Source organism: Kogia breviceps, chromosome 8 (genome assembly GCF_026419965.1).
Source record: "Kogia breviceps isolate mKogBre1 chromosome 8, mKogBre1 haplotype 1, whole genome shotgun sequence".
NCBI classification, from domain to species: domain Eukaryota; kingdom Metazoa; phylum Chordata; class Mammalia; order Artiodactyla; family Physeteridae; genus Kogia; species Kogia breviceps.
This window is the reverse complement of record NC_081317.1, coordinates 46,930,399-46,953,649: the sequence shown is the minus strand read 5'-3', so window position 1 is coordinate 46,953,649 and position 23,251 is coordinate 46,930,399. Positions and strand designations below refer to the sequence as shown.

General features: G+C 39.6%; 1 protein-coding gene across 15 annotated transcripts in view; it reads right to left on the bottom strand.

The window, feature by feature from the left end:
- Window positions 1-23,251, bottom strand: part of LINGO2 (leucine rich repeat and Ig domain containing 2) — a 1,237,500-nt gene that overhangs the window by 19,951 nt on the left and 1,194,298 nt on the right. The window lies entirely within an intron of this gene.

Here is a 23,251-nt window from a genome sequence, read left to right as displayed (position 1 = left end):
CCTGAACAAGTCAATGCTCCACTGTGCAGAGTCTGGGATAACACTGACCTGTCCAGAGATGGAAACCTTGGGATTTGAATGTGGCTCACCACCACCACCACCAAGCTATAATCTCTTCACCAGCGAGGCCAATTTAAAGAAAAAAAGACCTTACTGACTTTCATCCAAGTAGAAATTCTGGTGTATTCCAGATGAGAGAGCTGACTTTGTATTTTCTGGACCAGTGAGAATGGAGGTCCCAGGCTGCTATGTTGGGGATGCAGGAGAGAGGCTTCTCTGAGCTGCTATCCTCTGTGACAACACCATCTGGATCCCTTTACAGTCTTTCTGGGATTGAGGTCAACAGCTCCAATTGAAAACCTTTTATTTCTCTGCACTCTTTTATTAAGAGTCATCACAGATCTCTAAAGAAAGCTTTTGGGTGGGTTTTGAGTGCTGGGGAACCTGTGTAGTTTTGTAGAAGGATAGGAATGCATGGAAACATAAGGCAGAGTCAGCTTCCTATTAAGTCACCAAAGGCCTGCAGGTACTATTTTTGGGGATAATGGGAAAGTCCTTGACAAACCTGCAACACCATCCACACAAGGCCAGTCACCATGACTGTGTTCCTTGCCACATAGTAATGCATGCTTTTATTCAGGGATTATAAGAACATTAAAAGGTCCCAGAGTAAAAGCACTATTCTTCCTATTTACTGAATGTAATTTTTGACCATTGATAGTTGGGTTTCACAAACAGGGAGTAAGTAATTAAAATATCATTAAATGCATTTGATTTACTCAAAAGTTGAAACTGCAGCCATCACTAAGGTGAGTGAAGAGAAAGTTAATTTCTCACTTATCACTTTAGGGGTAAGAACCAATAGGAGAAATACATGAATATTATTCTCAGCCTAATTGGGGAATTCCAAGCCTATTTAATGCTAGAAAATCCCAAAATGCTACTTGCTTTTTGGAAATACTTGCTGAGAGTGAAATATGGGAGATTTAGAAACACTGTGATAACTTATCAAATCTGCCCCAGACACACTCCACATGCTTCATTTTGTTGCCAGAGAAGTTATTAAATATCTAGACTTCTGATTTGCATTCTAGGACTATAAGAGTAAAGACCTGGGGACACTTTTTCTTCATCATGGGTTTAGCTTTGGGGACTCTGACTACAGAAATAATTATTTAGATAATAGCAAAGGGATGAGAGATAAATTCTGTGTGACTAATCCACATTTTTCGTTACTGGCAAGAATTCAGTGATTAGAGTTAAGAAGTCAATACTGTGATTAACTCTGTACTTAATGTGCCAGTCTTAGTAATGTACTATTTAAAATATCTTTCTTTTTAAAAGTGCCCTTTAAGGAAAATGTGTGTGTTTGGTTCAGGATACCTGACCTACTGGAAGAGTGGTGTGCTGGTAAATGTTTAACAGCCAGTTTTCTGAAAGAAAAAAGTCCCCTGTTTTCTAGCCATTACTGATTTCTATGGTGTAAATACTCCCACTAAAGCCCATATCTACCTGACATGATATCAGCTATTTATATCAGCATATTGATAAATTTTTGTGAAAAATTATCAATTGACTTGCAAAACTGGTACAATTTGGATCAAACACACATAGTAACTGAAACCTACCACTTTGAATTAAATAACTTCATATATATTAACGAGGGCAGTATTTTATATATCATATATAATTTTGTATATAAACTTTATGTGATCAAATGTGGTAACAAATTCCCTGTATTTAAAAAAATTGTTATTGACTGGAGGGTGGAGACACAAGATGGTAGAGTAGAAGGACTTGAGCTCACATCCTCTCACGAAAACACCAAGTTGTGACCAAAGTCACAACTAACTGCTGAACAACCATCAACAAAAAAAGACTAGAACCTACCAAAAAAGATATTCTACATCCAAAGACAAAGAAGAAGCCATAATGAGATGGTAGGAGGGGTGCTTTCATGAGAAAATCAAATCCCAAACCCACCACGTGGGTGACCCACAAACTGGAAAACAACTATATCACAGAAGTTCTCCCACAGGAGTGAGAGTTCTGAGCCCCATGTCAGGCTGCCCAGCCTGGGGGGTCTGGCATAGGGAAGAGGAACTCCCAGAGCATTTAGCTTTGTAGGCAAGGGGGGCTTGAGTGCAGGAACTCCACAGGACTGGGGGAAGCAGAGACTCCACTCAAGGAGGGTGGAGACTCCACTCAAGGAGGGTGCACACAAGTTTCATATTCACTGGGCCTCAAGGCAAAGCAGTGACTCCATAGGAGCCTAGGCCAGACCCACCTGTGGGTCTTGGAGGGTCTCCTGGGAAGGCGGGGGATGGCTGTGGCTCACTGGACACTGGTGTCAGAGGCCCCAGAGATATTAATCATTGTGAGCTCTCCTAGAGGTCTCCATTTTGGCACCAAGACCTGGCCCTACCCAACAGCCTGAGGGCTCCAGTGTTGGGATGCTTCAGGCAAATCAACCAACAGGGTGGGAACACAGCCTCACCCACCAGCAGACAGGCTGCCTAAAGTTGTCCCAAGCCCACAGCCACCTCTAAACACACCACTTGACATGGCTCTGCCCACTAGAGGGACAACACCCAGCTCCACCCACCAGGGGGTAGGCACCAGTCATTCCCACTAGGAAGCTTGCACAAGCCTCTGGACCAACCTTACCCATCAGGGGGCAGACACCAGAAACAAGAGGAACTACAGTTCTGCTCCTGCAGAATGGAAACCCACAAACACAGAAAGTTAAACAAAATGAGATGGCAGAGAAATACGTTCTAGATGAAGGAACAAGATGAAACCCCAGAAGAACAACTAAGTGAAGTGGAGACAGGCAATCTATCTGAAAAAAGAATTCAGAGTAATGATAAAAAAGATCATCCAAGATCTCAGAAAACGAATGGAGCCATGGACTGAGAAGATACAAGAAATGTTTAACAATGAGCTAGAAGGTTTACAGAACAAAAGCAGAGGAACAATACAATAAATGAAATGAAAAATACCCTAGAAGGAATCAATAGCAGAGTAAATGAGGCAGAAGAAAGGATAAGTGGCCTGGAAGACAGAATGGTGGAAATCACTGCCATGGAACAGAATAGAGAAAAAAGAATGAAAAGAAATGAGGACAATCTCAGAGACCTCTGGGACAACAACAAACACAACAACATTCACATTATAGGGGTTCCAGAAGGAGAAGAGAGAGAGAAAGTACCTGAGTAAATACTGGAAGTGATAGTAGCCAAAAACTTTCCTAACATGGGAAAGGAAACACTCAAGTTCGGGAAGCACAGAGATTCCCATACAGGATAAAAACCAAGGAGGAACATGCCAAGACACATATTAATCAAATGGACAACAATTAAAGACAAAGAGAAAATACTAAAACAACACGGGAAAAGCAACAAATAACATACTAAGGGAATCCCCATAAGGTTATCAGCTGATTTTTCAGCAGAAGCTCTGCAGGCCAGAAGGGAGTGGCAGGATATTTTTAAAGTGATGAAAGGGAGAAACCTACAACCAAGATTACTCTACCCAGCAAGACTCTCATTCAGAGTCGATGGAGAAATCAAAAGCTTTACAGATAAGCAAAAACTAAGAAAATTCAGCACCACCAAACCAGCTTTACAACAAATCCTAAAGGAACTTCTCTAGGTGGAAAAGAAAAGGCCACAACTAGAAACAAAATTACAAATAGGAAAGCTCACTGGTAAAGGCAAACATACAGTAAAGGTAGGAAATCATCCACACCACAAATATGATAAAAAAAAAACCCAGCAATTGTGAGAAGAGGAGAGCACAAATGCAGGGTATTGGAAATGCATTTGAAATTAAGAGGCTGGCAACTTGTAACTGTATATCTATATCTATCTATATATAGCTATATCAAAACCTCATGGTAACCACAAACTGAAAATCTACAATAGATCTACACACAAAAATGAAAAAGCAATCAAAATACAACATTAAAATTAGTCATCAAATCACAAAATAAATGAAAGGAAACAAAAGCACGATGATGCAAAACCTATGGGCTGCAGCAAAAGCAGTTCTAAGAGGGAAGTTTATAGCAATACACTTTACCTCAGGGAATAAGAGAGACCTCAAATAAACAACATAACCCTACACCTAAAGCAACTGGAGAAAAGAGAACAACCAAACCCAAAGCTAGTAGAAGGAAAGAAATCATAAACATCAGAGCAGAAATAAATGAAATAGAAACAAAGAAAACAATAGCGAAGATCAATGAAAGTAGAAACTGGTTCCTTGAAAAAATAAACAAAATTGATAAAACTTTAGCAAGACTCATCAAGAAAAAAAAGGGAGAGTACTGAAATCAATAAAATTAGAAATGAAAAGGAGAAGTTACAAAGGATCATATGAGACCACGACAAGCAGCTATACACCAAAAAAATGGACACCCTAGAAGAAACAGACAAATTCTTAGAAAGGTGCAATCTTCCAAGACTGAACCAGGAAGAAATAGAAAACATGAACAGACCAATCATGACTACTGAAATTTCAACAGTGATTAAAAACCTTCCAACAAACAAAAGTCCAGGACCAGATGGCTTCACAGGTGAATTCTATCAAACATTTAGAGAAGGGTTAACACCTGTCCTTCTGAAACTATTACAAAAAATTGCAGAGGAAAGAACACCCCCAAACTCTTTCTATGAGGCCACCATCATCACCCTGATACCAAAACCAGACAAACAGTATGGAGGTTCCTTAAAAAACTAAAAATAGAACTACCATATGACCCAGCAATCCCACTACTGGGCATATACCCTGAGAAAACCATAATTGAAAAAGAGTCATGTACCAAAATGTTCATTGCAGCTCTATTTACAATAGCCAGGACATGGAAGCAACCTAAATGTCCATCAACAGATGAATGGATAAAGAAGATGTGGCACATATATACAATGGAATATTACTCAGCCATAAAAAGAAATGAAACTGAGGTATTTGTGGTCAGGTGGATAGACCTAGAGTCTGTCATACAGAGTGAAGTAAGTCAGAAAGAGAAAAAACAAATACCGTATGCTAACACATATATATGGAATCTAAGGAAAAAAAAAAAAAAGGTCATGAAGAACTTAGGGGTAAGATGGGAATAAAGACACAGACCTACTAGCACATGGACCTGAGGATATGGGAAGGGTGAAGGGTAAGCTGTGACAAAGTGAGAGAGTGGCATGGACATATATACACTACCAAACGTAAAATAGATAGCTAGGGGGAATTAGCTGCATAGCACAGGGAGATCAGCTAGGTGGTTTGTGACCACCTAGAGGGCTGGGATAGGGAGGTTGGGAGGGAGGGAAACACAAGAGGGAAGAGATATGGGAACATATGTATATGTATAACTGATTCACTTTGTTATAAAGCAGAAACTAACACACCATTGTAAAGCAATTATACTCCAATAAAGATGTTAAAAAAATAAAAAATAAAAAAAAAAAGGTCATATATGACAAACCCTCAGCTAACATCATTCCCAATGTGGAAAGCAGAAAGCATTTCCTCTAAGATCAGGAATGAGACAAGGATGTCCACTCTTGCCACTTTTATTCAACATAGTTTTGGAAGTTCTAGCCATGGCAGTCAGAGAAGAAAAAGAGGTAAAAGGAATCCAAGTTGGAAAAGAAGAAGTAAAACTATCACTGTTTGCAGATGACATGATACTATACATAGAAAATCTCAAACATCCTATGAGAAAACTACTAGAGCTCATAAATGAATTTGGTAAATTTGCAGGATACAAAATTAATACTCAGAAATCTCTTGCATTCCTATAAACTAACAACAAAAGATCAGAAAAAGAAATTAAGGAAACAATCCAATTTACCATTGCATCAAAAACAATAAAATACCTGGGAACAAACCTAACTAAGGAGGCAAAAGAACTGTACTCTGAAAACTCTAAGACACCGAGGAAAGAAATAGAAGGTGACACAAACAGATGGAAAGATGTGCCATGTTCTTGGATTGGAAGAATCAATATTGTCAAAACGACTATACTACCCAAAGCAATCTACAGATTCAATGCAATCCCCATCAAATTACCAATGGCATTTTTCACAGAACTAGAACAAAAAATTTTACAATTTGTATGGAAACACAAAAGACCCCGAATAGCCAAAGCAATTCTGAGAAAAAAAAATGATGCTGGAGGAATCAGGCTTCCTGACTTCAGACTATACTACAAAGTTACAGTCATCAGAACAGTATGGTACTGGCACAAAAACAGAAATACAGATCAATGGAACAGGATAGAAAGCCCAGAAGTAAACCCATGCACCTATGGTCAATTAATCTCTGACAAGGGAGGCAAGGGTATACAATGGAGAGAAGAGTGTCTCTTCAATAAGTGGTGCTGGGAAAACTGGACAGCTATATGTAAAAGAATGAAATTACATTCTCTAATACCGTACACAAAAATAAATTCAAACTGAATTAAAGACCTAAATGTAAGATTGAATACTATTGATATAACACTCTTAGAGGAAAACATAGGCAGAACACTGACAAAAATTGCAGCACTATCTATTTGGATCCATCTCGTAGAGTAATAAAAATAAAAACAAAAATAAACAAATGCCATGTAATTAAACTTAAAAGCTTTTGCACAGCAAAGGAAACCATAAGCAAAACAAAACGACAACCCAAAGAATGGGAGAAAACATTTGCAAACAATGCGACTGACAAGGGATTAACCTCCAAAATACACAAACAGCTCATGGAACTCAATGTCAAAAAAACAAACAACCCAATCCAAAAATGGGCAGAAGATCTAAACAGACATTTCTCCCAAGAAGATCTACAAGATGACCAAAAAGCACATGAAACGATGCTTGATATCACTAATTATCAGAGAAATGCAAATCAAAACTGCAATGAGGTATCACCTCACACTGGTCAGAATAGACATCCTCAAAAAGTCTACAAACAATAAATGCTGGAGAGGGTGTGGAGAAAAGGGAACTCTCCTTTACTGTTGGTGGAAATGTAAATTGGTACAACCATGCTGGCGCACATTATGAAGGTTCCTTAAAAAACTAAACATAAAACTACCATATGACCTAGGAATCCCACTCCTGGGCATATATCTGGAGAAATCCATAACTCGAAAAGATACATGCACCCCAATGTTCACTGCAGCACTCTTTATAATAGCCAAGACATGGAAGCAACCTAAATGTCCATCAACAGAGGAATGGATAAAGAAGATGTGGTACATATATACAATGGAATATTACTCAGCCATAAAAAAGAATGAAATAATGCCATTTGCAGCAACATGGATGGACCTAGAGATTATCATACTAAGTGAAGTTAACTCAGACAGAGAAAGACCAATGTCATATGATATCACTTATATGTGGAATCTAAAAAAATGATACAAATGAACTTATTTACAGAACATAAACAGACTCACAGGCTTTGGAAACAAACTTATGGTTACCAAAGGAGAAAGGTGGTGGGGAGGGATAAATTAGGAGTTTGGGATTAACATATACACACTACTATATATAAAATAGATAATCAACAAGGACCTACTGTAGAGCACAGGGACCTCTACTCAATATTCTGTCACAGGCTTCAACAAGTTTAATATATGTAAAGTGCTTAGAATAGTGCCTGCAACCTATAAGGACCACATCCATACTGCTGTTTTTATGGCCCCTCGTGATGTATTTGGGGAAGGCAGTTGACTTAAGCTAAGAGTACAGTACTTAATAAATATTGCCTTATATGAGTTGTCTCAAGGTAGGGGGACCAGCAGTCTGTGTTTTAACAAGCCCTGCAGGTAAATCTGATGCACACTGAAATTTGAGAACCACTGTTTAAGATTACCACGAAGAATTCCTGAGTTCCAAAAGAGTTAGCATTCTTTCCAGAGAATTTGACTGATTATTTGAAGATTAGCTGTACCAGAATCACCTGTAGAACTTGTTTAAAATGATCCACGTTTGTGTAAAATATGAGAAAGTACTTAAATATGTCTTGACTGTATGTGAATAAAACAGCTCTGGAAGAACACAAATATAATATTGGTTACTTCCATGGAAGTGAACTGGGTAGATGAGAGGCAGAGGTGGGAGAGAAAATGTTTATTATATCTACTCTTGTCCCTTTTGAATTTTGAATGATACACAATTTAAAATTTGTACTATAAATTAAATTTTGTATATGTATATATATATAATACAGATCTGGGGGTTTTATCCCAAGCATAATAAATCAGAATCTACAATAGCACCTGCCAAAATCAGAGTGCTTGTGGTAGATTTCTAGAATATCTATGTAGTTGCCTTGGTTATCATGATGGCATATAGGCAGATACCTATCCATTGCTAATTTCCATAGTGTAAATACTCCCACCATGACCAATTTCTAGCTGTGCTAGTGGTTTGATGTTGCTAAATTGCTCCCTTCATTCGGCCAACAGAAAAAAAAAGGAGACATATTCATATGTGGATAGATGAAAGGCATAGTTATGGCTTGTATCATTTGGAAAGCCTTTATATATGATGAGATACTATTGAGACTATGAGGTAGGAGCCTTGGCTTCTGTCTGATCCTGACACTAACTGGGTAACTGGGTAAGACCCTTAACTTTTCCATCTCTGTTTCCTTATCAAATGGGGACATTAATAACTGTCTTACTTACATCACTGGGTCAAGTGGGATTAGATCCAACACAACTTCTAAGATGCAAAGTTAATGAACAAGGTGATTAAATTTGGCTTTGATAAATCGATTGCACATTTAGGGCATTTTAGTAACACTTTGAATTTAGTTGGGACAGAAATCCCTTACATGCCAAATGGGACGTGAGTTTCTAAATAATTTTAAAATTGTAAAAAAAATATGTTTAAAAATCTCTTTCTCCCAATAAGAAAATGCAGGGGAGATTAGTTGCCTGTCTTTAATCCCATTCAGGTTGTACAAAGTATGTGGATTTTACAGTATCTCTAATACTGTGAAAGAGTTTATCATTCCAGTAGAACTGGACACATTTGACTAAAATTGATCCACAATGCCCTTGCCAAAAGGAAAGCATTCACTTTATCTGAATTATTATTAATTAGCTTCCCACACAGGCTGTAAAAGTGCCACATGTGAACCTGCCCAAACATAAGATGGAAGTAAATGAAATGATGGCTCGGGCAGTGAAATAGAACAATACGGGAGGGGGCTTTCCTTCCTGGCACATGGCCTGCCTCACTATCCTTTTGTTACAGCAGATGAAGCTGGTGCGTGAGTTCGAGTGTCACGTGGAGAGCTGCTTGGCCTCCCCACAGAGGGACCTGTCCTCAACGTCTCTGCCTGAAGTCAGCCTTCCAGGAAGGAACATGGACCATTCTTAGAAGACAGACTTCTCCAGTTTTGAACCAGAGTCCCTCTTTGCAACAGAACTGTTACATCATGACTTAAACTACCCCTTTCTGTTTAGGCACATCCAGAGTTTATATTTCCATAGAATAATTTTTGAGACCAAATTACCTGAATTCAGAAAACCTCTGAATAATGAAATAGCTATAATTTATATGCCAGACACTGCACTGGCTTCTCTGTGTATCATCTCATGTACTCCTCACAACTGTATGAAGGAGGTACTGCTGTCATCTGTTTGGTGGATGACACAATTGATTCTCAGAGCCCTTAGGAAATGGACTTGATGTCACATGCTCATAGTAGGTCTGGCTCTGTCATCTCTACTTTTATCCACTGCACTGTAAGGCCCCCTCTTTCTAAAAAAAAAAAAAATAGACTATTCAAACATTTTACCTTCATTTTTTCAAAGGATTTAAGTTGTAGGAAGGAGATTCATTGAGTTGTATGAAGGTACAAATCTAAATGTTGTACCCTTTGTACAGTTCCCAAGAGAGCAGATGCTGGGCCACGAGTCAGCCTAGCTAGAAAAGGATTCTCTGTGTGACAGGAATACACTATGAGCTGGACCACTCACATGATATTTTGCAGAACCTTCTGTATATTTTTTGATCTAAGTTTGGTTCTGAGCACAGAAATCTCTGTGAGAAATCCCATGAGAAGATTCCACTAAGGCAACGACAAAGACTCGTGTTCCGATGGACTTTTTATGTAAATGGAGAAAAAAAATTAGCTGGAAGCACACACCTGAAAATTCATAAGAGGCTCTCTCTCAGTAATTATGCAATATTCATGGAAATAGACTCTAGGCATTATGCTAAAAGTCAGACTTTGTCTCCATTTTTTCTCTTTCAAAAAAGCAGACAACCAGAAGGGAGAAATGGTGTTCACAACCACACCACAGGCACGACGACGGGAGGTGGCATTTCACAGTCACTCCTAATGGTCAATATCTGAGAATTAAACCTCCCAGACAACCGGGGAAGCTTCGCCTGCTGGGAATATTCATGCCCCTCTGGGTGACTAATTCATTACTTCGGGAGACAGAGAACTCGAAGGGTGCCGGATACTTTTTTCTGTGGCTTACACTTATGTCCCCAAAAGAAAAATATGTTTTGCTTTTGCACTTCCTCAGGTTACCATGACTCCCCGGCTACTAGTATAAATAGAAATAAACTATTCAGAAGCATCTATTACAAATGATAATATTCTAGGGAGAGCTCTTGATGACATATCCTCAGGAGACAAATTTTATTAAAAATAAAAAAAAGTGTGAGTATGATAAACCATAGCACTATTACGGTATACTTTTAAAATATTTATTTAAAATATTCCTACTGTGTTAGTGAAATATTTAAAGTGATTAACTGAACTGCTCCCCTATCACATGGAAGCCTAAGCATGTCACCAGCCAATACAACAGTCTCACATTGGCACCATGCTTTCCAGAAAACAATTCATGCCAAAGAGTGACTGCAACTGTTATTAACAGGAAAGAAATACATCTCAAATTAAATAAGTGCTGAGACCAGGCATTAAGAGATGCGGCAAGCTGTTTGCCCCAGATTCAGGCTCTGCAAACAAGCCCCAGTGGGCGTCAATGAAAACATTTTTGGTCCAGTCGAGTGTGTGCTCTACTGCTTTTAGCTTCCTCTTCCTGGATAGCGTCTCCGGAAAGGACATCTCATCAAAGAGCCTTTTCGACCTGGACACACTTTATATTGTTTTTGTCTCTTGTACCCTTTGCTTCTGGGATGGAATGGATGTAAGAACAATTCATCTCCAGATTCAGCTTTGACATTGATTCCATCCTGAATTCTAAAATCTTGCCAGGCTTCTTTAGCCTCTAAATGAGCGATCTTTAGCTGAACTGCAATTCAATGCAACAATACTTTGGAGGGACACTGATCACGTGGCTGAAAAGAGACAAACAGGTTCTACCTGGGAGAATTTATTTCTAAATGGAGTCTCTCCTAGACTTATTTTTAATATAGAATCCAGCAAAAAGGCCTGAGATGCCATTGACTAGCTCCATAAAACTCTCCTCACACACATTTTGACAAACCTAATGCTTCAAAGTTGAGAAGTAGAAAATACAGAAAAGTGGTCGATTCTTTTGAATAATAATTCATATCACTGACTGAGAGGGTACTATATGCCATGCACTGTGCCAAGCACTTTACTCACCACTTACCAACCCCCAAAGGAAAACTACCTTCTATTTTACAGAACTCAAGGCTCAGAGGAGTCGTCACTTGCTCAGGGTCACACAGCTGGTAAGTGGTGGAACTGGAATTTGAACATTGATTCCAAACTCCATGCACTTAACTGCTAAACCCAAGATAGGAAATAAGCTTCACACTGTGTAAGAAATCTAATCCATGGGAATGGCTACCCGAAGCACTGGGTTGAGAAGGCTGTGTGTGTGGGCTCACCAGGAAAGAGGATCAGATCAATTAGCAGTGCAAGGTTAGTAGAACTCTTGTGCCACGATTTGCCATCTTCATTTCCATTTTACTGTCCCTCAAGTCATTGATCTTTATGTCCTATTTCGGTTTCCTATGAGTTTATCACACACGGGAAGGAAATGCAGTGAAGTGGGAAGACATAGGGTTAATCTCCTCCTGGGTCACTCTTTCACTCGGTTATCTGAGAGAGGTCACTTAGTCTGTTTTTCATATATGTCCTGAAGGAACTGAACTGGATGATCTTTAGGATTAAATATAATGTGGAAATATATATTTTTAAATTATTGTACCAATGAAGTAGTTTTTAAATTATCTTGTGAATTTTGTTTTATGTCGTTTTCTATTCTTTTCCTGCTAGTAATCTACCTTAATGGAAAAGAAAAAGAGAGGTGTGATAAAGTACATAAATCTTTATGGAAAGCAGAAGCATGCATTTAACTTCCCCTCCAGCTCACTTCTGCAATGTCAAGAAAATTTGGAAGAACATTCCACTGTGATCCTTTGATATTAAGGACAATAAGAAAATGCAAGATATCCCATCATAATAAGTGGAATAATTCTATTATCACATATTAAAGGACAAAGGCTTACACAGGAAATACTAAAACCAACTCTTTCTCAGAAATAAGCAAACCAACCCCTTAATGTAAATGAGACCCAATTGAAAACCAGAGTTGTTTTAAAAGTGTGGTTCAAGGACCTACTGTATAGCACAGGGAACACTGCTCAATATTATGTAACAACCTAAATGGGAAAAGAATTTGAAAAAGAACAGATACACATATATGTCTAAGTGAATCACTCTGCTGTACACCTGAAACTATCACAACATTGTTAATCAACTGCTCCAATATAAAATACAAAGTTAAGAAAAAGAACTCCCGGGGCTTCCCTGGTGGTGCAGTAGTTGAGAGTCCGCCTGCCGATGCAGGGGACATGGGTTCGTGCCCCGGTCTGGGAGGATCCCATATGCCGCAGAGCGGCTGGGCCCATGAGCCATGGCTGCTGAGCCTGAGCGTCCGGAGCCTGTGCTCCGCAACGGGAGAGGCCACAATAGTGAGAGGCCTGCGTACCACACCAAAAAAAAAAAAGAACTGCAAATCAATACTAAAAAAGACAGACAACCCAATGTAAACACAGACAAAACACTGAACAGACATTTGACAAAATTTCATATGCATATGGCTAACAAATAAAGGAAACCACGGTTAAGAAAAAACCGGTGTGTCTCCTGCAGAGGAAGAGTCTCATTGCACATGGGTAGTCATCCTTTCTCACTAATTAAGGGAGCTGGGTTTCCGTTCCAGCCAGTGTTGATATACGAAGGGGACAGGGCCCAGGGTACAGAGTACCTGTTTCCAACACTAGCTATTCAGGGTGCTTTAGCTTCTGTTTCACTGGGTGGCAAGAATCTTGTTTTGATGCTAAGAGACAAAGGTGCAAAGGAAGGATTGCTGTTCGGTCAGAAGAAACGAAATAATGTACAGTATTTGTTATACAGCAGAAACTAACACAACATTGTAAAGCAATTATACTCCAATAAAGATGTCAAAAAAAAATAATGTATAGTAATAAAGCCAGTCCAAAACAGAGGTAGAGAAAGGCACAGCTCTGGCTATAATGTACTCAAACTTGCAGGATGCCCAGTACCTTTCTATGTCATTCATTCATTCATTCATTCACTTCCCTGGCAATGAACTAGCAAGAAAATTCCCTAATGAATAATCCATTTTGCTGGTTAAGTCTGAGTCACTCAGATTTCCAGAAAGGTAGCCAGTACCAGATAATCATCCAGAATTCTGGACATCCAGTATTGTACACTATTATTATTTTTGCTTCTAAGTCCAAAAGACAGAATGTATTGTCACTGCCCTTAAAGGGACTATCTTCAATGTTTGACCACCATCAACAAGACGATTAGCATGGCTTTCACCATCTTGATGAAACTACAGATGTTTGCCTTGGCATTTTTCCAGGCCTCCTTGTGTCATCAGGCCTGTAATGCCTTCTTCATTAGTTGGTGTGCTATTCATTTCTGGTCCTGAGTGAGAGGGCTGTCTCTTGACCCCACTATGCAGTTGCTTTGATTTCAGATATAAGAGGTTGGCCAACCTGGGGTGGGGGAAGATATTCCTTTGGCTCTTACACACCTCAACCATGAGGAGGCTCAGGCAGCTTTGGGGGATAAGAACACAATAGGAGAAGTGCTCCTCAAGTGATCCTTTTTCTGTGTTCATGTTTAGCTTCTAATGTGACGTAATGAATTATGAACTAAAGGTAATTGGAAGATTTGTGCCCTCTGTGCAGAACAGAAGTGTAATGTATGAAAGCAAACCACAGGTCAATTAGGAGAGTTGATCACTCTTTATATTGCTCTTTAATGAAAGGAAATAACCCTGATAGATTTTCCTTGGGATTGCTGATGAGTGTGTATTTGTAGTCAACACATGGGGCATTTTATTGATCTCAGTCAAGTTAAAATTTTATTAACAAGTCAGACACTCATCTGTATTTTTCTAGACGTTCTCTCTCTCTAAAAGTCAATACAAATGCCTTCTGTTTCTCTTCCTCTCTCTCCCTGAACTGACATTTAAGTACCTGATCCTGATATGTGCTGAATACTTTCCCATGTATTATCTCATTTAATCCTCCTGACAATGTTGTAAATTACTGTTTTTTTTAATCTCCATTTAAAGATAAAGATACTGAAGCAGAAAGAGGATAAGTGAGTTGCCCTTTATCACACAGGTAATAAAAAGCAAATCATGGACTCAAACAGACCCAGTGTTCCCTGACCCTGAGGTTCATGTGATTTCTGCAACTCCATATGGTCTCCCAGAGGCAGAATGAGGGTAGTTTTGTAGCATGGCCTGATTTGAATGAAGATGATGAGAAAGATGAGGCTGCCGCGGAAATGCACCCAAGCAGGCAGCCTAGGAGCTGTCTTAACCCACCCAGGGGGGCCCAGGGGCAGCTGCTGCTCCTGCCGGGTTCAAAGAGCAGAGTTTCCTGTGCATCTAGCTCAGTGAAGAGACAGCAAGTCAAACATGGCACCTCTAAGTCAAGTGATAGAATTCAGCACGTGTGACCCTAAACCTTTTTTTTTTTTGCGGTACGCAGGCCTCTCACTGTTGTGGCCTCTCCGGTTGCGGAGCACAGGCTCCGGACGCGCAGGCTCAGCGGCCACGGCTCACGGGCCCAGCCACTGCGCGGCATGTGGGATCTTCCCGGACCGGGGCACGAACCCGCATCCCCTGCATCGGCAGGCGGATTCTCCACCCCTGCGCCACCAGGGAAGCCCGACCCTAAACCTTTTGAGACTCAGTTTGGTCCCTTGGTTTTTAGCGGCTCTAAAGCAGATACAACTGTATTTTTTTTTTTTTTTTTTTTTTTTTTTTTTTTTGTGGTATGCGGGCCTCTCACTGCTGTGGCCTCTCCCGTTGCGGAGCACAGGCTCCGGACGCGCAGGCCCAGCGGCCATGGCTCACGGGCTTAGTTGCTCCGCGGCATATGGGATCTTCCCGGACCAGGGCACGAACCCGTGACCCCTGCATCGTCAGGCGGATTCTCAACCACTGCGCCACCAGGGAAGCCCGATACAACTGTATTTTGAACAGTATTTCTACTCCCTGACTGTCTGGATTGAGTCTCCTCACTTTGTTCAAAGGCTGCTTTTAGACATCCAAGCAACAGGAACCACGTTAGAGAGTTTGAGGTTTAATCAATATAATTGACTAGGAAAGAACTCAAAAGCCACACTGCCTGCTTCCATGCTTGATACACTGGGCAGACATTTAGTTCTTGTCTTGTGTTTGATCTACAGACTCTGTGAAAACTGTAAGTTTTCCTTCCTGCATGATATTTTAAATTAGAGCTTGCATTATGTTCTGTGGGCTGCAGGGTTACTGTGGCAATCAGCTCCTGAAGCATAGGGATTTTATCTGAGAAGCACATTAATAGAGATTACATTAGAGGTCAGGGTTTTGTCTGTGTTCATCTTCTACACGTTTGGGACCCTGTTCCCAAATGGATGTGCTGATTCATACTCACAATCTCCTCATAAATACACCATACATAATTTATAATCAGGCTGCAGCCAAGAATCAGCTCTTTTGATGAAAGGAAGTGAAATGTACTTCAGGAGCTAATGTGTGAGAAATTTCCAGAAATGTGAGAAACAGTTCAGTCTAGTGAAAACACACACACACACACACACACACACACACACACACACACACACACACTTATTATTTCCTAACATGCTGGTTCTGTTCTAAGAAAATTATATGCATTAATGCAATTCCCCTGAAAACGCAATGTGATAAAATTCTATTTTTCTTCCCATTTTGAGAATGGCAAACTAAGGCACAAAAACGTTACACGACTTGCCTTATCTAGCTCACACAGCTAATAAGTGTCAACACTGGGATATTAATACTAAGCAATCTGGCCAAAGATGATATATCCTTAATTGTTCTACTAACCTGGCTCAAACTTTGTTCTGAGAGCAGAGAACCTAGCTGGGCATCTCAGACCCAGCTTTGTGATCTTGAACAAGTCACCTAAATGATGCACAGCCTCAGCTTCCTATCTGCAAACTGGTTAACAATAATACCAACCTCTCATGATCGTTCAGAGGAGTTAATCAGAAAATAAGCACGTTTGGTAAACTGCAAAGTGCTACATGCGTGTCATCAATCAGTTGTGGATACAGCACACGATACACACTGTGTCTCTCCTACTTTGTTCTTCTCTGTTGCCCTGACTCCATCCCATAATACACAAGACACATAAAAACACGTAACACTTAAAATAGTAATTTCTAATTAAATACATCCAAGTGACCTTGAAATATCTTCCTAAAACATGATGCTAACAATAAGCGTATGAATACATCATTTTTTCTCAGAGAAATGGGGAAATAATTTTAGAGCAATGGGAACAAATTGTGCCATCTAGTTATGAAAAATACATGCAGCTTAGAGGCTCTGTTAACATTAACATCTAAATGTTCACTCAAAAATACTAGTTAGTGTTAGAGATATTCTCACCATTAAAATAATGACAGGGTTGAGGACTGGTATTCTGTACCTTTAGTGTGTGGACTAGAAGTGCTTGTCAATCATCTGAAGGGGGTGGGACATTAATAGAAAAGAGTCACAGCGAGGAAGTGAGATACCAAGTGGGATAGGCCATGGGCTTTGGCTCTGGATTCAGCAGCCCAGGTACAAGTCTTGTAACCATCCAAAAGCCATTGGGTGCTTACACATGCCAGGCCCTGTCAGGTAGGTACCAGAGATACAAAAGCACATAAGGACATGTTTCTTGCCTTCCTGGAACTCTCCTTCTCACCCAATGACCCTCGGGACTTTATGTCAGTGTTTTCATCTTACTAAGAAAAGCCTTGGTTTCCATATCAATAAAAGGGAGCAAGTGAAGAATCAGAGAGGTAAAGTCACCTTTTAAAGTTTGTACAATTAATTGGAATGAAACTGTAGATTTCTAATTCAGTGTTTTCTGCAACCGGATCTCATTGTTCCTTTTGCAATTTGCAGCACTGTTTGTTGCATTTCTTAAGTGTGGGTACAATATGCCAAGATATGTGATTAATTTTTTTCACATTCTGCCAGGGTTTACTTTTTATTGCCATATCACTTTTTTTGCCCAAGATTAAAAATTATTTCTCTTTGAAAGAAATAGTTTTAAAAAAGCTAAGCCACAGACTGGATAATTTTTGCAACTATATCTCTGACAAAAGGCTTTTATCCAATTTATAACAAACTGTAAGTGATTAATTTTTTGAGTTTTCCCAGATTGTTTTCTCTGCTTACCCACTAGAGATTTCTGGCAAGGTCTATGTTAGAACCTACCCTTCTCTTCAGCTTCAAGATGTAGTCTTGGACAGTTCCAGGGCTGTACAATGGGGAAATGATAGAAAAGCAGGCAGGGGGAAGCAAAGACAAGGGCTGTAAGAGTTTTCACTGGTTTGAGGAGCAGAGCTGTACTGTGTGTGGCAATGGATTGGGAAGAACCTGGAAAGGGATTTTAAAATTTATTGCTGGGGGATTTCCTGTCCCCTTCATAATATTGAGTAATGCTAGTTTGAGTTGTTTTAAAATTATTCTTGGTTGCTGGGACTGTGTTCATTTAAGCACAATAATGCTCTGAAATTGATCTATGAGGGTCACAGGTTTACGAGCCCTGACCAACCATTGCCTTCATCTTATCAGCAGTGGAAGGCTGTGTGTGGACCTTCCCAATGCATCTTGAATGTGAGAACCAACCAGGCTTTAATAGGTGAGCAATGAGCTGAAGCACATCTGGCCAGGGGAAATGATGTCAGGAAATGGAATCGAGTCTTCGGAACATTTGTCTTGTTAAGTACATATGTTCCTACTTCAAAACTTCCTTCATTTATTTATTTTATCCCACTACTGGGCATATACCCTGAGAAAATCATAATTCAAAAAGAGTCATGTACCAAAACGTTCATTGCAGCTCTATTTACAATAGCCAGGAGATGGAAGCAACCTAAATGTCCATCGACAGATGAATGGATAAAGAAGATGTGGTGCATATATACACTGGAATATTACTCAGCCATAAAAAGAAACTAAATTGAGTTATTTGTAGTGAGGTGGATGGACCTAGAGTCTGTCATACAGAGTGAAGGAAGTCAGAAAGAGAAAGACAAATACTGTATGCTAACACATATATACGGAATCTAAGAAAAAATAAAGGTCATGAAGAACCGAGGGTTAAGCTGGGAATAAAGACACAGACCTACTAGAGCATGGACTTGAGGATATGGGGAGGGGGAAGGGTAAGCTGTGACAAAGTGAGAGAGTGGTATGGACATATATACACTACCAAACGTAAAATAGATAGCTAGTGGGAAGCAGCCGCATAGCACAGGGAGATCAGCTTGGTGCTTTGTGACCACCTAGAGGGGTGGGATAGGGAGGGTGGGAGGGAGGGAGATGCAAGAGGGAAGAGATATGGTAACATATGTATAACTGATTCACTTCGTTATAAAGCAGAAACTAACACACCATTGTAAAGCAATTATACTCCAATAAAGATGTTAAAAAAAAAAAAAAAAAACTTCCTTCAAAGCTCTGAGTAAAAAAAAAAAAACAACAAAAAACAACACAAAGCTCTGAGTAGAAGGGAAACACATCTTTTCCTTATCATGCCACCTGGTGGTTGAAACTAACAGTCAATAGGCCTGCGCTTGGGCTCTGGCTTAAGGTCTGAGAGGAATATAGAAAGAGCATAGTTTATTTTACACACAATGGTTTGTACCTCTTAATCCCCTATCCTTGTTAGGCCCTCCTTCCCTTTCCCCACTGGTAACCAATAGTCTGTTCTCTATGTAAGCTACAAAGATGTATTGTATAACACAGGGAATATAGCCAATATTTTATAATAACTATAAATGGAATAACCTTTAAAAATTGTGAGTCACTGTTGTACACCTGAAACATATAGCACTGTACATCAATTATACCTCAATTTTTAAAAAAGGGCACCATTCTTTTCTGGGCTAAGGAGTTGGAAATCCACTATAGGAAACTGACAAAGTCAGCATCATAGTTAATCCATTTTCTGTGCTTCTAGCTCTAAAGTAGACATCACAGCTAACTCTTGCTCTAAATGTTTACATTCTAGAAGCAGAGTGGGGTGAGGAGAACGGTGTTACTAGTTTATATTCATCCTCTATTACTTTTTAAAATCCTTACCACACCATACATGGTGGTATTAATAGTATTCCATTTTACAAATGGGGAAAGATTTAGAGAGTTTTAATGATCTGCTTAAGATGTAATTATCACAGTAGATGTTGGGGAGGAGAAGAGAATGGGGTATTTAATGATGAGATAAAAGCTGTAAACAGTGGTGTTTTGGGGGGAGAGACTAAACTAAAGTAAGCACTTCTGTTTAAAAAAAGCAATTAGTCACGTGTCTCTTAACTCTGAATTATTTTAGTTTGACAGGCTAGGTGTGATATAAATGCATGGAAATGAGACAACAGAATTGTTATGACATTTTTCTTTCCAAGTGAGGAGAAAGGGTGTGTCTATCAGTGGATTCTCATTTCTCAAGATGGGTGTCATAACACATCAGCTATGTGCATCATGTATACACATGTATCTATTTTTTCTCCACTTCTTTTTGGCTCTGGGTCTGCTTTGATGTGAATGTGTGAAATTTTAGTCAAAATAATATTTCACAATTTAAAGTTAGGCAGGATGAGTGGGTTCCAGAGATCTGCTGTACAAAATAGTGCCTACATGCAACAATATGTTATTCTGTACTTAAAAATATGTTAAGAGGGTAGATCTCATGTTAAGTGTTCTTACCACAAAAAAACAAACAAAAGAACAAAAGGACAGAAGAAAACTTTTGGAGGCGATGGAAATGTTTATTACTTGGATTGTGGTGAGGGTAACACAAGTGTACTTGTATACGTTAATCATGTCCTAACTCACTAAACTGTATACATTAATCATGTGAAGTTTTCTGTATACCAATTATACCTCAATAAGACTGGATAAACAAACAAACAAATAAATAAATAAAACTATGTCTCTCTTTAAAAAATTTAGCAGATCCATAACAAGGCATCAGGCATACAATTCACAGCATGAATCCAACATAAAGTTAGAATACCCCCAATTTTTCCCTCGAGCATGTTCTCCCCTAAGTCTCTAAAACCATTCTCCAGATGATGTAGAACTATATATTCTAAAATACATGGTTTTAAAGGCAATATGTGATGTGATGATTTTTAAGACTATGGTGAAAGGAGCTAGAGGATGGAGAGGTATGTATAAAGGTAGAAAAATGTGTGGCACTGTTTTTCTTTTCTTTTTGGAATGTTCTCCCAACATCTAAAAGGATAAGTGGCATGAAAGAAGCCTCCCTGTAGGTCTTCTCAACTCAGAGTCAGGAAGACCTGCTTTAGGGGCTGTTTTCTCTGTGATGAGGGCGAGAAGTGGTAATTCCCACTTTTTCACGAAATCTCACTAATGACCAACTTGTTTTGTGAGCCTGAGGTAATTATTAACTTTCCTACATTTCAGTCTCCTACTCAATATAATGGAGTTCAAAAACCCGCCTGAAAGCATATAGATAAGGATAAAAATGAGATGATTTTTACACTGAGCCAAGTATCTGTTATATCAGATCTTCTTAATAAGCAGATTTTGAATCTGAATGCTAAACACTTTCAAGGTGGTGGAGTATGTCTACAGTCAGGGAAGTTTCTCTTTTTATAAAGTAATTGGTTGGGCTTCCCTGGTGGCGCAGTGGTTGAGAGTCCGCCTGCCGATACAGGGGACACGGGTTCGTGCCCGGGTCCGGGAAGATCCCACATGCCGCGGAGCGGCTGGGCCCGTGAGCCATGGCCGCTGGGCCTGCGCGTCCGGAGCCTGTGCTCCGCAACGGGAGAGGCCACAGCAGTGAGAGGCCCGCGTACCACAAAAAAAAAAAAAAAAAATAATAATAATAATAATAATTGGTTTAAGTATGAATTAGACTTTCAACATAAGCACGGAAACTACCATGCCCTGAACAGCTGAGATAATAGCTTTAGATTGCTGTTATGTTAAGTAAACAAGGTATTCGATTTGAAATTATTTACTTTGAATGCCAAAAAAAAATTATTTGGTTATGGGAGAAGTGGATTATATGTGAAGCAACCCCTGGCTTTATGCATGAATGATACTATCTGTTGCTCAGACCATAGCCTTGGAAAGAGTCCATAAAATCATGTGGACTTACAAAGTTCCACTTATAGAATGAGGGGCCCAGCTTCATTTATGACTCTTTGAATATCAACCACCACCCCTCCCCCTCATAAACACCCCAACTGACCTCCCTGGAGACTTGCTTTTCCCTGACTCTTCTCGTCTCTGTAAATGGCACCACCAAGCATCCATGCTCAAGGCAAAAATCAAGAGCTATCTTTGATTCCTCTCTCTTACATGCCCCTCATCCAATTCATCAGCAATAGGATTGATTACTCTATCTTCCAAAGGTAAAAACTGAAACACTAACTACTTCTCACTATTTCCACCACTGCCACCCTAGTTCAAGCTGTAATTATCTCTTGCCTAGATGACTGCAGTAGCCTCTCTATCTCCTTCCTCTACAGGCACTCACACGCTGGCCTTCATAATTTCCACTCAACATCCAGAGCAATCAGGTCACCGTTACCCCACACTTCACCCTCATTGTTTCCAAGTCCACATAAGAAACTCTTGTTTTTAAAGCCAGGTTTACAAGGTTTATATTGTCATTTTTTTCTGTCCTCTTCCTCTATTCCCTCATCTCTAACTACACTAACTTTATTGATATTTTTGAATGGCACCAGATCATTCCCATCTTGAGACATTTGCAATCTCTCTTCCTTCTGCCTGGAAAACTCTTTCCTGGATCTTTGCCTGATTTGTTCCTTCACTAAGTTCAGGATTCTGATCAAGGGTCCATCTATCATCCTTTCCTCTCATCCTGATTTGTTGTTGTTCAAAGCTTCTGTCACTCCCTGTAACTGCATTATATGTTTATTTATTCAATTTTGATTCTTTAGTTTCCCGATGGAAATATAAGCTCCATTCAGGTGGGGACTCTATCTTATCCATTGCATCGTCCTCAAAGTATACACTGTGTTTTCAGTAAGTACTTATTAAATGACCTATTGAACTCTGTGTGTGTGTGTGTGTGTGTGTGTGTGTGTGTGTGTGTGTATGGGAACTACAGAGGAAACTACACCATGAATGGAAGGTTCTGGCACTGGGGGATGAAATGCTTTGGGCAGCCATACTTTGGGCAGCCATGAAATGCTTTGGGCAGACGTGGCCAGAAGGCCATCATCATTATCATTCATGTGGCAATTGTACTGTCACTATATGCTACTGGAACCAAAGCCCCATGACCAGAACAAAAGAACACAGATAACTGTGGGTCAAACACTGTCCTGCACTCTTTCATATATATTGTCTCATTTAGTTCTCTCACAACAAGACTGACATTTTTCTCATTTAGGCCAGATGAGGAAAGAGAGACCTGAAAAGGTAAAATCATTTGACCAAATTCATTCAAGAAAGTGGTAGAGCCAGGATTTGAACCCAAGTTTTATGACTTCACATCTATTGTTTCCCCCCTATTGCTTCTTTTTCCTTTTATTGAAGTATAGTTGACTTATTAGTTTCAGGAGTACAACATAGTGATTCAATATTTTTATACATCATACCCCATACAAAGTTATTATGATATTATTGACTGTATTCTCTTCTTGCTTCTACATTGCTACCAAAGTTAGGAAAGCTCATTAGGATGAAAGAGAAGAAGAGAAATAAAGAATGAAGAGGAGT